Source organism: Rattus norvegicus, chromosome X, assembly GCF_036323735.1.
Source record: "Rattus norvegicus strain BN/NHsdMcwi chromosome X, GRCr8, whole genome shotgun sequence".
Classification (NCBI taxonomy): Eukaryota; Metazoa; Chordata; class Mammalia; order Rodentia; family Muridae; genus Rattus; species Rattus norvegicus.
In genome coordinates this window covers 15,754,070-15,768,145 of record NC_086039.1, presented here as the reverse complement: position 1 = coordinate 15,768,145, position 14,076 = coordinate 15,754,070, and the positions used below count along the sequence as shown (strand labels likewise).

Below are 14,076 nucleotides of genomic sequence, written 5' to 3'. Positions count from 1 at the left end.
GTAGGACAGGGCCAGCTCAGGGTGCAGGAATACTATCCCTGTCTGCTCCTAGGTTCCTATGTCCAGTGGGCTCCAGGAGGTTCCCTGGGAGGAGATATTGTGGTCTAACTTCTGCTCTCAATTGGGTCAGTGCTACTGGACACTGGCTTTAAGCTCTGTGCATGGACAAAGACCAGAATAATCGTGTCCCTCACTGTGCCTAGGTTCCAGTGTCCAGAGGGCTCCATGATGGTTCCACTTGTGCCTTGAAGGTGACCAGAAGAGATTTTCTCCCCTGTCCTCTCATGATTGTCCAGTCTTCTAAGATTCATGCTCTCTCCCCCAGGGAATCTGGGTAAAGAGCGCTGTGGGATCAGGTGAGTTACAGTAACAGGCAAAAACCAGAAGGATCCTGTCCCAGTCTGCACTTGGGTTCCTGTGTCCAGATGCCTCTAGGCAACTTCCTTTCGGGACAGCTATATGAGCAGTCATGGTGGTCTCCCCTGAGCGCTCAGGAATCTCTGCTCTCTGAGTGTCCAGCTTCATAGCACACGGGAGCTGGATACAGAAACCTGTAGCATCTGGTCATGTCCGTGAGGAGAAGGAATCTTCAATGATCCTATCCCAGTCTGCTCCTACGTTCCTGTGCCCAGAGAGCTCCAGGCAGGTTCCTTTTGGGTCCAGAAGCTGACTAGAAGAGGTGGTCTCCCCTGTCCACTCAGAATTGTCCTCAGTTTTGATAATCACAGTCTCTCCCCAGGGGATCTGGGTACAGAGAGCTGTGTGACCAGGTCAGTTCCAGGCACAGGTAGGAACCAGAGATATCCTATCCCAGACAGTTCCTAATTTCTTATGTCCTGAGGACTCCAGGATGGTCTCACAGAGCAGAAGTGGTGGTGTGCTTGCCCCTCCTTTCAGTTGTGTGAGAGTATTTTGTGTCTGGCTTTCAGCTCCATGCACAGTCAAAGACCAGAAGGATCCTGTCTCTGACTGCTTGTGGGATTCTGTATTTGGTAGGTTCCACGCGGGTTCCTCTTGGGAAAGGAATGTGAGCAGAAGTGGTGTTTTCCCCTGAGCTCCCAGGATAGTCTTCAATTCTGTGAGTCTAACTCTATTCCTCATGGGATCTGTGTACAGAGAGTGTGAAAGCATGTCAGCTCTGAGAGCAAATGGAAACCAGAACGATCCTGTTCCAGTCAGAACCTGGGTTCCTGTGTCCACAAGGCTCTAGATTGGTACCTGTTAGACCAGGAATGTGAGCAGAGGTGTTGGATGCCCCTGTGCTCTCAGGATTGAACACACTTCTGAGAGACCCGTTCTCTCCTCAAGGGATCTATGTACAGAAATCTGTAGGACAGGGTCAGCTCTGACACAGGCATAAATTAGAATGGTCCTGTCCCAGATGGCTCCTACTTTCCTATGTGCTGAGATATCCAGGCGGGTCCCTCGGTGTAGAAATGGTGGTCTTACCTCTTCTTTCAGATCTGTCAGGTATCCTGGAGAAGGACTTTCAGCTCTGAGAGCAGTCTGAGAGCTGATGGATCTTGTATCTGACAGCTCCTAGGTTCCTGTGTCCAGAAGGCTCCAGCCTGGTACCTCTTGGTGCAGGGATGTGTGCAGAAGTGGTGGTCTCCCCTGAGCTCTAAGGATTGTCTGCACTTCTGAGAGTCCAGGTCTATACCTCACCAGATCTGCATACAGAAGTCTGTAGGACTGGGTCAACTCAGGGAACAGGCAGAAATTTTAAGGTTCTGATCCCATTCTGCTCCCAGGTTCCTGTGTCCAGAGGGCTCCAGGTGGATTGAACACGGCTCAGAATTGTGAGACAAGAGGAGGACTCCACTGCTCTCTCAGGATTTTCTGCACTACTGAGAGTCTCCCTCTCTCCAAAGGGGATCTGGGTATGAAGAACTGTTGGACCCAGGTCAGATCCGGGTGCAGGCAGAAACGAGAAGTATACTGTCCCAGACGTGTCCTGCTTTCCTATGACCCAAGTGATCAAGGAGGACACTTCCTAACAGAAATTGTGTTCTCACCTCTGCTCTCAGCTGTGTGTCAGCGCTCCTGGATACTGGCTTTCAGGTACGTGAACGGGCTAAGACCAGAAGGATTATGTCCTTGACTCCACCTAGATTCCTGTGTCCAGAGGGCTCCAGGCAGATTCCACTTGTGCCAGAAAGGTGAGCAGAAGAGGTGGTGTCCCCTGTCCTCTCAGGATTGTCCAGTCTGCTGAGAGTCACACTCTCTCCCCAGGGGATCTGGGTACAGAGAGCTGTGGAACAGGTTAATTCTAGGCATAGGCAGAAACCATTGTTTCCTCTGTTGTGAGATCTCACATGGGTCCCTTGGAGGAGAAGTGGTGGTCTTACCTCTGCTTTCAGTTGTGTCAGGCATACTGGAGACTGCCTTTCCACTCCTTTCACATTCGGAGACGTGAGGGATAATGTCCCTGACAGCACCTAGGTTCCTGTGTCCAGAAGCCTCCAGGCTGGTAGGTACTTCTAGGGGCAGGGATGTGAGCAGCAGTGCTGGTCTCCCTTGAGCTCTTAGGATTGTTCACACTTCTGAGAGTCATGGTCTCTCCCCAGAGGATCTGTGCACAGAGAGCTTTGGGCATGAGTCAGCACTGGCGACAGCCGGAAACAAGAAGGATCCTGTCCAAGTCTGCTCTAAAGTTCTTGTGTCCAGAGCACTTCAGGCGGGTTTCTCTTTGGCCAGGTATCCCTGAGCTATTAGGATTATCTGCACTTCTGAAAGTCATGGTTTCTCCACAGGGGAACTAGGTAAAGAGAGCTTTGGACCTGAGATAGCACTGGGCACAGCCAGAAACCAGCATCCTCTCTGAGACTGCTCTTAGGTTTCTGTGTCAAGAGGGCTCCAGATGGGTTCCTTTTGGGCAAGAAAGGTGAGAAGTATAGGTGGTTTCCCCTGTCCTGTCAGGATTGTCAGCACTTCTGAGATTCAAGCTCTCTCCCCAAGGAATCTGAGTATAAAGCACTATGGGAACAGTTCAGTTCTGGGCACAGGCAGAAACCAGAAGTATGCTGTCCCAGATGGCTCCTGGTTTCCTATGTTCATAGGTCTCTAGGAGTTCAGAGATTGTGGTCTTACCTCTGCTCTCAGTTGTGTGCCTTTGAATACTGGCTTCCAGCTCTGTGACCTGGCTAAGTCCAGAAGGATCCTGTCCGTGACTCCTCCTATGTTCCACTGTCCAGAGGGCTTCAGGTTGGTTCCTCATGTACCAGGAAGGTGAGCAGAAGAGGTTTTCTCCCTAGTCCTTTCAGGATTGTTCAGTCTTCTGAGAGGCACGCTCTTTCCACAGTGTATCTGGGTACAGAGAGCTGTGGGACCAGGTCAGCTTCAGTCACAGGCAGAAACCAGTTAGATCCTGTCCCAGATGGCTCCTGATTTCCTATGTCCTGAAGACACCAGGGGTGTGCATTGGCGCTGAAATTGTGGTCTTCCCTCTACATTCAGGTGTGTCAGGTATATTGGAGACTGGCTTTCAGCTATGACCACAGTCCAAGACTGGCAGGGTCATGTCCTGGCAGCTCCTAGGTTTCTGTGCCTAGAAGGCTCCAGAGTGGTATCTGGTGGGTCAGAGATGTGAGCAGAAGTGGTGCTCTCCCCTGTGCTCTCAGTATTCAACATACTTTTGACAATCCCGCTGTATCCCAAGGGGATCTGGGTACAGAGAGCTATGGGCCTCTGTCAGCACTGGGCACAGCTGGACACCAGAAGGATCCTGTCCATGTCTACACTTAGGTTCCTGAGTCCAGAGGACTCCAGTGGGGTTCCTCTTGGACCCGAAAGGTGCACAGAAGAGGTGGTCTCCTCTGTGCTATCAGGATTAAATGCACCTCTGACTGTCCTGCTGTTTCCCCAGAGTATATGGGTGGGTACAGAGAGCATTGGGCCTATGTCATCACTGGGCACAGCAGGAAACTAGAAGTGTCCTGACCATGTCTGCCTTAGGTTCCTGTGTCCAGAGAGCTCCAGATGGGTTCCTCTTGGCCTGAAAGTTCAGCAGAATAGGTGGTCTCCCCTGTCTTGTCAGGATTCTCCACACTTCTGAGGGTCAATCTCTCTCCCCAGGGGATCTGGTTACAGAGAGCTGTGGGACCAGTTTAGTTCCAGGCACAGGCAGAACCAGAAGGATGCTGTCCAAGAAGGCTACAGGAGTGTTCCTCTCTGATCAGAAATTTTGTTCCTACCTCTGCTTTCAGTTGGGTCAGCATTCTTGGATACTGGCTTTCAGATCCAAGAACTGGCTAAGGCCAGAAGATTCCTGTCCATGATTCCTCTAGGTTCCTATATCAAGATGGCACTTGGCAGGTTCCACCTGTGCCAGGAAGATGAGTAGAAGAGATGGTTTCCCATGTCCTCTCATGATTGCCCATTCTTCTGAGAGGCACGCTCTCCCCGCAGGGGATCTGGGTACAAAGAGCTGTGGGAGTAGGTCAGATCCGGGCATAGGCAGAAACCAGAATGATCATGTCCCAGGTGGTTTCTGGTTTCCGCTGTTGTGAGATCTCCAATTGAGTCCTTTGGAGAAGTGATGGTCTTACCTCTGTTTCAGATGTGTGAGGTGTAGTGGAGACTGACTTTGAGCCCCAACTGCATGCAGAGACCTGAAGGATCCTGTCTATGACAGCTACTAAATTACTAAATCTGCAAGGCTCCAGACTAGTATAGTACCTCTTTGGGCAGAGATGTGAGCAGAATTGTTTTTCTCCTCTGTGCCTTCAGGATTGAATGCACTTATTGCAGTCCCTCTCTCTAATCAGGGGATCTGAGTACAGAGAACTTTGGGCATCAGTCAGCACTGGCCAAAACCAGAAACCAGAAGGATCCTCTCTAAGTTTTCTCTTAGGTTCCTGTGTCCAGAGGGCTCCAGCCGGGTTCCTCTTGTGCCGGCTATGTGAACACTAGTAGGGTGGTCTCCCCTGAGGTGTCACGCCAGTTTGCACTTTTGAGAGTCTCACTCTCTGTCCAGGGGATATGGGTACAGTGTGCTTTGGGCCTGTGTCAACACTGAATAACCGGAAAACAGAAGAATTCTGTCTAAGTCTGCTCCAAGATTCCTTTATCCACAGGGTGCCAGGCAGGTTCCTCTAGGGCCAGGTGTGTGGGCACTAATGGCAGTTTCCCATGAGCTCTCAAGATTGTCCCCACTTCTGGGAGTTCAGTTCTATACCACAGGGGAGCTGGATACAGAAAACTGTAGGACTGGATCAGCTCAGGGTGCAGACAGAAACAAGGAACCTCTCCCAATTTGCACCTAGGTTCGTGTGTCCAGGTGGCGGCAGGTGGATTCAATTTGGTCCAGAAAGGTCAGTCAAGAGGAGGCCTCCCATGTCTTCTCAGGATTTTGTGCACTACTGAGAGTCACAGTTTCTTCCTAGGTGACCTGGGTACAGAGAACTGTGGGACTGGGTCAAATCTGGTCAGAGGCAGAAACCACAAGTATCCTGTCTGAGACAGTTCCTGGTTTCCTATGTCTTGCAGCCTCCAGGAGGGTCCCTTGGACCAGAAATTGTGGTCAAACCTTTGCTTTCAGTTGTGTCAGCCCTACTGTATACTGGCTTTCAGTTCCATGCACGGGCAAATACCAAAAGGATCCTGTCCATGACTGCTCCTAGGTTCCTGTGTCCAGAGGGCTCCAGGTGAGATCCACTTGTGCCAGGAGGTGACCTGAAGGGGTGGTCTCCCCTGTACACTCAAGATAATCCAGTCTTCTTAGAGTCACGCTCTCTCGCCAGGCGATCTGGGTACACAGAGGTGTGGGTTATTGTCAGCTCTGGGCACAGGCAGAAACCAGATGGATCCTGTCCCAAAGTGCTCCTGTTTCCTAAGTCCTGGGGTATCCAGGAGGGTCCCTTGGAGCAGAAGTGTTAGTCTTACCTATGCTTTTAGGTTACCTAGTGCCCAGCACAGGCAAAGACAGGAAAGTTCCTGTCCCTGACTGTTGCTAGGTTCCCGTGTCCAGAGGGCTGCAGGTGGGTTCCTCTGGGGCCAGGTATGTGAGCAGAAGTGGTGGGTCCCCTGAACTCTCAGGATTGTCTGAACTTTGAGGAGTCCAGCTCTATCCCTCATGGGATCTAGGTCCAGAAACCTGTGGGCCCTGTCAGCACCAGAAGATGGAAAACCCAAGGATCTTGTCCCAGTCTGCTTCTAGGATGTCCAGAAGCCTACAAACTGGTTCCTCTTGGGCCAGAAATGTGAGCAGAAGTGGTGGTGTTCCCTGTGCCCTCAGGCCTGAATGTATTTCTGAGAGTCAGTCATGGGACCTGGGTACAGAGAGCTGTGGGACCAGGGCAGCTCAGAGCAGATATAAACCAGAAGGATCCTGCCCCTGTTTGCTCCTATGTTCATGTTTCCAGAATGCTCCAGACAGGTTCCTCTCAGACCCAGAAAGTGAGCAGAAGTGGTGGTTTCTCCTGTTCTCTCATGATTGTCCACACTTCTGTGAATACAGCTCTATCTCTTTCAGGATCTAGGAGCAGATTGCTTGGGCCTGGTCAGCTCTAGGCTCAGGTGGAAACTGGAAGGATCCTGTTCCACACTGCTCTTAGGTTCCTGGGTCCAGAGGGCTCCAGGTAGGCTCCTCTTGGGACAGGGATGTGAGCAGAAGTGGGGGGGTCTCTCCTGTGCTCTCAGGACTGTTTGCGCTTCTGACAGTCACACTCTCTGCCATTGGATCTGGGTACAGAGAGCTGTGGGACTGGGTCAGCTCTGGACCCAGGAGGAAAGCAGAATGACCCTGTGCCAGAATGCTCCTGGTTTCTTATGTCCCAAGGGCTCCAGCAGGGGCCCTCAGAGCAAAAGTGGTGGTCTTACCTCTGTTCTCAGGTGTATCAGTGCTGTTGGAGACTGACTTTAAACTCTGTGCACAAGCAAAGACTGGAAGAATCCTGTACCTGGCTGCTCCTCGGTTCCTGTGTGCAGAGGGATCCACGTGGGTCCCTCTAGGGCCAGGTATATGTTCAGGAGTAGTTGTCTCCCATGAGCCCTCAGGGTTATCTGCACTTCTCTGAGTCCAACTCTAACCCTCATGGGATCTGGGTAAAAATATTGTGGGCCTGGGTCAGCTCTGGGCTCAGACAGAAACCATAAATATCACACTGCTCTTGTATTCCTTGGACAAGAGACTCTAGAAACGTTCCTGTTGGGACAGGGATGTGAGCAGAAGTGGTGGTCTCCCCTGTGCTCACAGGACTGTCCCAAATACTGAGAGTTCATCTCTCTTCCCCATGGGATCTGTGTACTGAGAGCTTTGGACCTGTGTCAGCACTGGGTTCAGCCAGAAACCAAAATGTTCCTATGCCAGGCTGCTCCTAGGTTCCTCTGTACAGAGGGCTCTAAGCAGGTTCCTCTTGGGCCAGGAAGTGGTGGTCTCTCCTGTGCTCTCAGGATTGAATGCACTTGTGAGAGTCAAGCTCTATTCCTCACGGGGTCTGTGTACAATATGATGTAAGACCTGGTCAGCTGCAGGCACAGACGAAGACCAGAATCCTGCCCCAGTCTTCTCTTAGGTTCCTGTGTTCACAGGGCTCCAGACTGATTTTTCTTGGAACAGGAATGTGAACCGAAGTGGTGGCCTCCCCTGTAATCTCAGGACTGAACACACTTCTGAGAGTCCTTTCTCTCCCCATGGGTCCTTTGCATAGGGAACTGTGGGATCTGCTCGAGGTCCATGCGGAAACCATAAGTGTCCTGTACTAGACGGTTCCTGGTTTCCTGTGTCCCCAGGGGTCCAGGAGGGTACCTCTGGCCTAAATGGTCATATTACCTCTGCTCTGAGGTGGGTGAGTGCTCCTGGATACTGGATTTCAACTCTGTGCATGGGCAAAGATCAGAAGGATCCTGTCCATGATGGCATCTAGGTTCCTTTGTCCAGAGGGCTCCAGGGGGATTCCTCTTGGGCCAGGAATGTGAACAGAAAAGGTGGTCTCCCCTGTCCTTTCAGGACTGTCCACACTTCTTAGAGTACTGCTTTCACCTAAGCGGATCTGGGTACACAGAATGGTGGATCAAGGTCAATCCCTGGCACAAGCAGAATCCAGAAGGCTCCAGTCCCAGCTGTCTCCTGGTTTCCTATGTCTTGACATCTCCAGGAGGGTACCTTGGTAAAGAAATTGTGGTTTTACCTCTGCTCTCTGGTGTGTCAGCACTTTTGGAGACTGGCTTTCAGCTCCGTACACAGGTCAAGACCAGATGGCTCCTGTCCCTGACTGTTCCTAGGTTCCTGTGACCAGAAGACTCCAGGTGGTTTCCCCTTGGGCCAGAAATATTAGCAGAAGTAATGGTCTCCATTGAGGATTCAGGATTGTCTGAACTTCTGTGTGTCCAGCTCTATTCCTCATGAGATCTGGGCACAGTATGGTATAAGACCTCATCAGCTCTGTGCAAAGATGAAAAGCAGAAGCAACCTGTCCCAGTCTGCTCCTAGGTTCCTGTGGCCATAGGCTCTAGTGTGGTTCCTCGTGGGCCAGGAATGTGAACAGAAGTGGTGGCTTCCCCTGTGCTCTCAGGATTGAATGCATTTCTGAAAGTCCCTCTCTCTCCCCATGGGATCTAAGTATAGAAATCTGTGAAACAAGGTCAGCACTGGCCCCATCTGAAAACCAGAAGAATTCTGTCCAAGTCTCCTCTAAGTTTCGTGTGTCCAGAGCTCTCCATTGGGGTTCCTCTTGGGCCAGGTATGTGAGCAGTAGTTGTGGTCTCCTCTGAGATCTCAGGATTATCCACATTTCTGAGATTCTTGCTCTCAGAATCTGGATATAGATACCTGTGGGACCAGTTCAAGTTTGGGAACAGGCAGAAACTAGAAGTATGCTGTCCCAGATGACTCCTGGTTTGCTGAATTGTGAGATCTCCAGGGGGTGTCCTTCAGAGTGAAAGTGGTGGTCTTACCTCTGCTTTCAGGTGTGTCAGGTATACTGGAGACTGACCTTAAGCTATGAGCATAGGCAGAGACTGGACATATCCTGTCCCTGACAGCTCCTAAATTCCTGCATCCAGATGGATCCAGGCAGGTACCTCTTGGGCCAGGAATGTGAACAGAAGAGGTGGTCTTCCCTGTCTCTCAGGATTGTTCATACTTCTGAGTGTCATGCTCTCTCCCCAGGGGTTCTGGATCCAGAGAGCTTTGGGCCTGTGTAAGCATTGGGCACAGCCAGAAACCAGAAGGAACCTGTCTGCTCTTAAGTCCCTGCTTTCAGAGGGATTCAGGTGGGTTCCTCTTGGGCCAGGTATGTTACCAGAACAGGTGATCTCCCCTGTCCCCTCAGGATTGTCCATACTTTTTTAGAGTCATGCTCTCTCCACAGGGGATATGGGTACAGAGATCTGTGGGACCAGTTCAGTTCCCAGAACAGGGAGAAACAAGGAAGGATCCTGTCCCAGATGGCTCCTGGTTTCCTATGTCCTGAGGTCTCCAGGAGTGTATCTCCAAGCAGAAATTATGTTCTTAAGACTTCTCTCAGGTGTGTCAGTACTTTTGGAGACTACATTTCAGCTCGTTTCATTGGCAAAGACCAGTTGGATCAAGTCCCTGACCGCTCCTAAGATCTTGTTTCCAGAAGGCCCCAGCTCGGTTCTACTTGTTTAGGAATGTGAGCAGTTTTGGCGGTTCCTCATCTACCTCACCAGAACTCTCAGGAATGACCACACTTGTGAGTGTCATGGTCTCTCCAGAGGAGATCTTGTAGTGAGAGCTCTCAGTCTTTGTCTGTACTGGGCACAGACATAAACCAGAAGGATCCTATACAAATCTGCTCTTAGTAACCTGTATCCAGAGGGCTGTAGGCTGGTTTCTCTTTGGTCAGGTAGGTGAACAATAATGGTGGTTTCCCCTGAGCTCTCAGGATTATCTGCACTTCTCAGAATCATCCTCTCTCCCCAGGAGCTCTTGGTACAGAGAGCTGTGGGACCAGTTCAGTTCCAGGCACAGGCAGCAAACAGAAGGATCCTGTCCCAGGTGTCTCCTGGTTTCCTGTATCCTGAAGGCTCTGGGACTGTATCGCTGAGCAGAATTTGTGGTTTTAAGACTTCTCTCAGGTGTGTCAATACTTTTGGGACTGTCTTTCAACTCTGTGTACAGTCAAAGACAGGAAGGATCATGTCTTTGACTGCTCCTAATATCCTGTTTCCAGAAGTCTCCAGGTGGGTTCTTCTTGTCCCAGGAAGGTGAGCAGAAGAGGTGGTCTTCCCTGTCCTCTCAGGATTGTATGCACTTCTGATAGTCCCACTCTCTCCCAAGGGGATCTGAGTACAGAGAACTTCGGGCCTTTGTCAGCACTGCACACGGCAGGAAATGAGAAGGATCCTGTTCAAGTCTGTTCTTAGGTTCCTATGTCCAGTGGACTCCAGGTGGGTTCAACTTGGGCCTGGAAGTTGAGCCAAGAGTTTGCCTCTCCTTTTCTCTCATGATCTTCTGAATTTCTGAGAGTCATGGTTTCTCCCCAGGGGATCAGGTTACTGAGAACCCAGGACATGATTAGCTCAGGGCACAGGCAGAAACCAGAAGTATCTTGTTCCAGATGGCTCCTGGTTTCCTATGTCCTGAAGGCTCCAGGAGTGTAGGGAGCTGCGACGTGCCATGCCTCAAAGATGGCGCTGGTTTCTGCCTTCCACCCTCCCAAAGCCTCAAAGATGGTGCTAGTTTCTGCCTTCCACCCTCCCAACAGTGAGCGCTCCTTGTAGTAAACAAGTCCTTATTTGGCTATGCCTGCCTGGCCTGCTAGCTTCCGCATAGTGACAGCCTATCTGCATGACCCACGTGGCTTGCTAGGAGTGGCCAGCGCTAGCTATTTAAGTGTGGTGTGGGGGTTCCCCGGGGTCAGAAGATTGTATCAAGTTTCCTGAGTAAAACTGCTTGAAAAAGATCTTCGCTGGTCGTGTCTTCCTTGCTGGTCGAGGTTGGGCACGACACAGGAGGGTCCTTATGAGCAGAAGTTATGTTCTTATATCTGCTCTCAATTGTGTCAGTAATTTTGGAGACTTGGCTTCAGCTCCATGCACAGGCAAAGACCAGTAGGATCTGTTTCTATTTCCTCCCTGGATCCTGTGTCCAGAGGAACCATGCAGGTTCCTCTTTGGCCAGGAAGTTGTGCAGAAAGCTGGTCCCCCAGTCCTTTCAGGATTGTTGACCCCTCTGAGGATCACACTCTCTCCCAATGGGATCTGTGTACAGAGAGCCGTGGGAGAGTTTCATTTCCAGTCACAGGTTACCAGAAGTAAACTATGCCAGATGGGTCCTGGTTTCCTATGTTCTGAGGATTCCAGGAGGTTCCTTTGGTGCAGGTGTTGTGGTTTTACCCTTGCTATTAAGTGTGTTAGCATGTTTGGAGACTAACTTTCAGCACAGTGCACAGGGAAAGACCAGAAGGATCCTGTCCCAGGCTGCTCCTGGGTTCCTGTGTCCAGAAAGCACCAGACTGGTACCTATTGGGCCAGGAATGTAAGCAGAAGTGGTGGTCTCCCCTGTGGTCTCAGGATTGAAGGAACTTCTGACAATCCTGCTCTTTCCCCAGGGGATCTTTGTACAGAGAGCTTTAGGCCTGTGTCAGCAGTGGGCACACAGGGAAAACAGAAAGATCCTTTCCAGGTCTGCTCTTAGGTTCCTATGTCCAGAGGATCCAGGTAGGTTCCTCATGGGCCATGTATGTGAAGTGAAGTGGTCATCCCCTCTCCCCTCAGGATTGTCAGTATTTCTGAGTGTCACACTCTCTTTCCAGGGGACCTGGATACAGAGAGCTGTGGGACCTGTTCGGTTCTAGGCACAGGCAGAAACCAGAATGATTCCTTCCCAGATCGCTCCTGGTTTCCTAAGTGATCATGACTCCAGGATTGTATCTTCGAGCAGTAATTTGTGGTCTTACTTCTGTCCTCAGGTGTGTCAGCTCTGGTAGAGACTGGCTTTCAACTCTGTGCAAAGGAAAAACCTGAAAGAGGTGTCCCTGACTGCCCTTGGATCCTGTGTCCAGAAGGCTCAAAATGGGATCTTCTTCGGCTAGGAAGGTGAGCAGAAGTAGTCTCCCCTGTCCTCTCAGGATTGTCCAGTCTTCTGATAGTCACACTCTCTTCCCAGGGGACCTGGGTACAGAGAGCTGTGGGGCCAGGTCAGTTCTGGGCACAGGCAGAAACAAGAAGGTTGCTGTCCCTGATGGCTCCTGGTTTCCTATGTACTGATGTTTCCAGCAATGTATCTCCAATTTCAAATTGGGGCGATAGCTCTACTCTCATATTTTTCCATGCATTTGGAAACTGGCTTTCAACTTGGTCCACAGACAAAGTCCAGAATGATTGTGTCCCTGACTTCTCATAGGATCCTGTGTCCAAAAGGCTCTCCATGGGTTCTACTTGGTCATTAATATAAGCAGTATTGGTGGTCTCCCCTTAGCTCTCAGGAATGTCCACACTTCTGAGAGTCCTGCTCTCTCCCCTAAGGGATCTCGGAACAGAAATCTGTTGGTCCAGGTCACCTATGGGCACAGGCAGAATCTAGGATGATCCTGTCCCAGATGGATCCTGGTTTCCTATATTGTGAGATCTCCAGGGGGGTCCTTCAGAGTAGAAGTGGTGGTCTTACCTCTGCTGTCAGAGATATCAGGTGTACTCTGGCCTTAAGCTATGAGGGTAGACAGGGACTGGAAGGATCATATCCCTGACAGTTCCTAGTTCCCTGTGTTCCAGTTATCCCAGACTGGTACCTCTTAGGGCATGGATGTGAGCAGAAATGGTGGTCTCCCTTGGCTCTTAGGATTAAATGGCACTTCTGACAGTCCCACTCTGACCCAAGGGGATCTGGGAACAGAGAGCTTTGGGTCTGTGTCAGCACTGGTCATAGCCGGAAACCAGAACGATCCTGTCCAAGTCTGCTCTTAGCTTCCTGTGTCCCGAGGGCTCAAGATGGGTGCAACCTCAACCTAAATGTTCAGCCAAGAAGAAGGCTTCCATGTCCTCTCAGGACTGAAGCAAATCTGAGAGTCAAGCTCTCTCCCCAGGTGATCTTTGTACAGAGAGCTTTGGGCCTGTGTCAGCAGCCGGCACAGTTGGAAACCAGAAGGATCCTGTCCAAGTCTGCTCTTAGGTCCCTGTTTTTAGAGGGATCCAGGTGGGTTCCTCTTGGGCCAGGTATGTAAGCAGAAGAGGTGATCTCCCATGTTTCCTCAGGATTTTCCATACTTTTTAGAGTCATGCTCCCTTTCCAGGGGACCTGGATACAGAGAGCTGTGGGACAAGTTCAGTTCCGGGAACTAGCAGAGACCAGAAAGATCAGGTCCCACATGGCACCTGGTTTCTTGTGTCCTGAGGGCTCCAGAAGTATATATCTGAGCAGAAGTTTTGAAGTTACCTCTGCTTTCAGGTTTGTCAGCGATTTGGGGGGCTGACTTTCAACTCCTTTCATAGGCAAAAACCAGTAGGATGATGTCCCTGACTGCTCCTAGGAACCTGGTTCCAGAAGGCTCCAGTCTGGTTACACTTTTTAAGAATGTGAGCAGTATTGGTGGTCACCCCTGAGATCTCAGGAATGTCCTTAATTCTGAGAGTTGCACTTTCTCCCCAGGGGATCTTGGTAGAAAGAGCTTTCGGGCTTTGTCAGTACTGGGCACAGACATATACCAGAAGGATCCTGTCCAAGTCTGCTTTTATTTCCCTGTGTCCAGAGCACTCCATGAGTGTTTCTCTTTGGCAAGATATGTGAGCAGTAGTGGTGGTCTTCCCTGAGCTCTCAGGATAGTCCAAAATTCTGAGAGTCACACTCTCTCCTCAGGTGATCTGGGTACAGAGAGCTGTGGGACCAGTTCAGTTACAGGCACAGGCAGAAACTATAAGCATCCTGTCCCACATGGCTCCTGGTTTCATATTGTCCTGAGGGCTCAAGGAATGTATGTCTGAGCAGAAATTGTGTTCTTACCACTGCTCTCATGTTTGTCAGTGCCGTTGGAAAGTGGCAGTCAGCTTGATGCACAGGCAAAGACCAGAAAGATCGTGTTCCTGACTGGCCTTGGATCCTGTGTCTAGAAGGCTCCACCTGGGATCCTTTATGGCTAGGAAGGTGAGCAGAAGAGGTAGTCTACCCTGTCCTCT

The 14,076-nt window shown here is 50.7% G+C and overlaps 1 long non-coding RNA gene across 19 annotated transcripts in view; it reads left to right on the top strand.

Annotated features, from left to right (window-relative positions):
• LOC102551428 (uncharacterized) overlaps nt 1-14,076 on the top strand; it is a 65,599-nt gene that overhangs the window by 13,377 nt on the left and 38,146 nt on the right. For 12 of the 19 annotated variants that reach the window (XR_010061323.1, XR_010061327.1, XR_010061329.1 and 9 more), the window contains 16 exons: nt 204-1,078; nt 1,537-1,652; nt 1,752-2,470; nt 2,568-3,204; nt 3,302-3,456; nt 5,265-5,312; nt 5,488-5,645; nt 6,085-6,200; nt 6,473-6,578; nt 6,832-6,957; nt 7,949-8,681; nt 8,908-9,017; nt 9,110-10,041; nt 10,137-10,353; nt 11,877-12,003; nt 12,990-14,044. This is a non-coding gene — a long non-coding RNA (uncharacterized LOC102551428). The remainder of the gene's footprint in view (nt 1-203; nt 1,079-1,536; nt 1,653-1,751; nt 2,471-2,567; nt 3,205-3,301; nt 3,457-5,264; nt 5,313-5,487; nt 5,646-6,084; nt 6,201-6,472; nt 6,579-6,831; nt 6,958-7,948; nt 8,682-8,907; nt 9,018-9,109; nt 10,042-10,136; nt 10,354-11,876; nt 12,004-12,989; nt 14,045-14,076) is intronic. The other 7 variants (XR_010061332.1, XR_010061320.1, XR_010061331.1 and 4 more) reach the window with 7 other exon arrangements.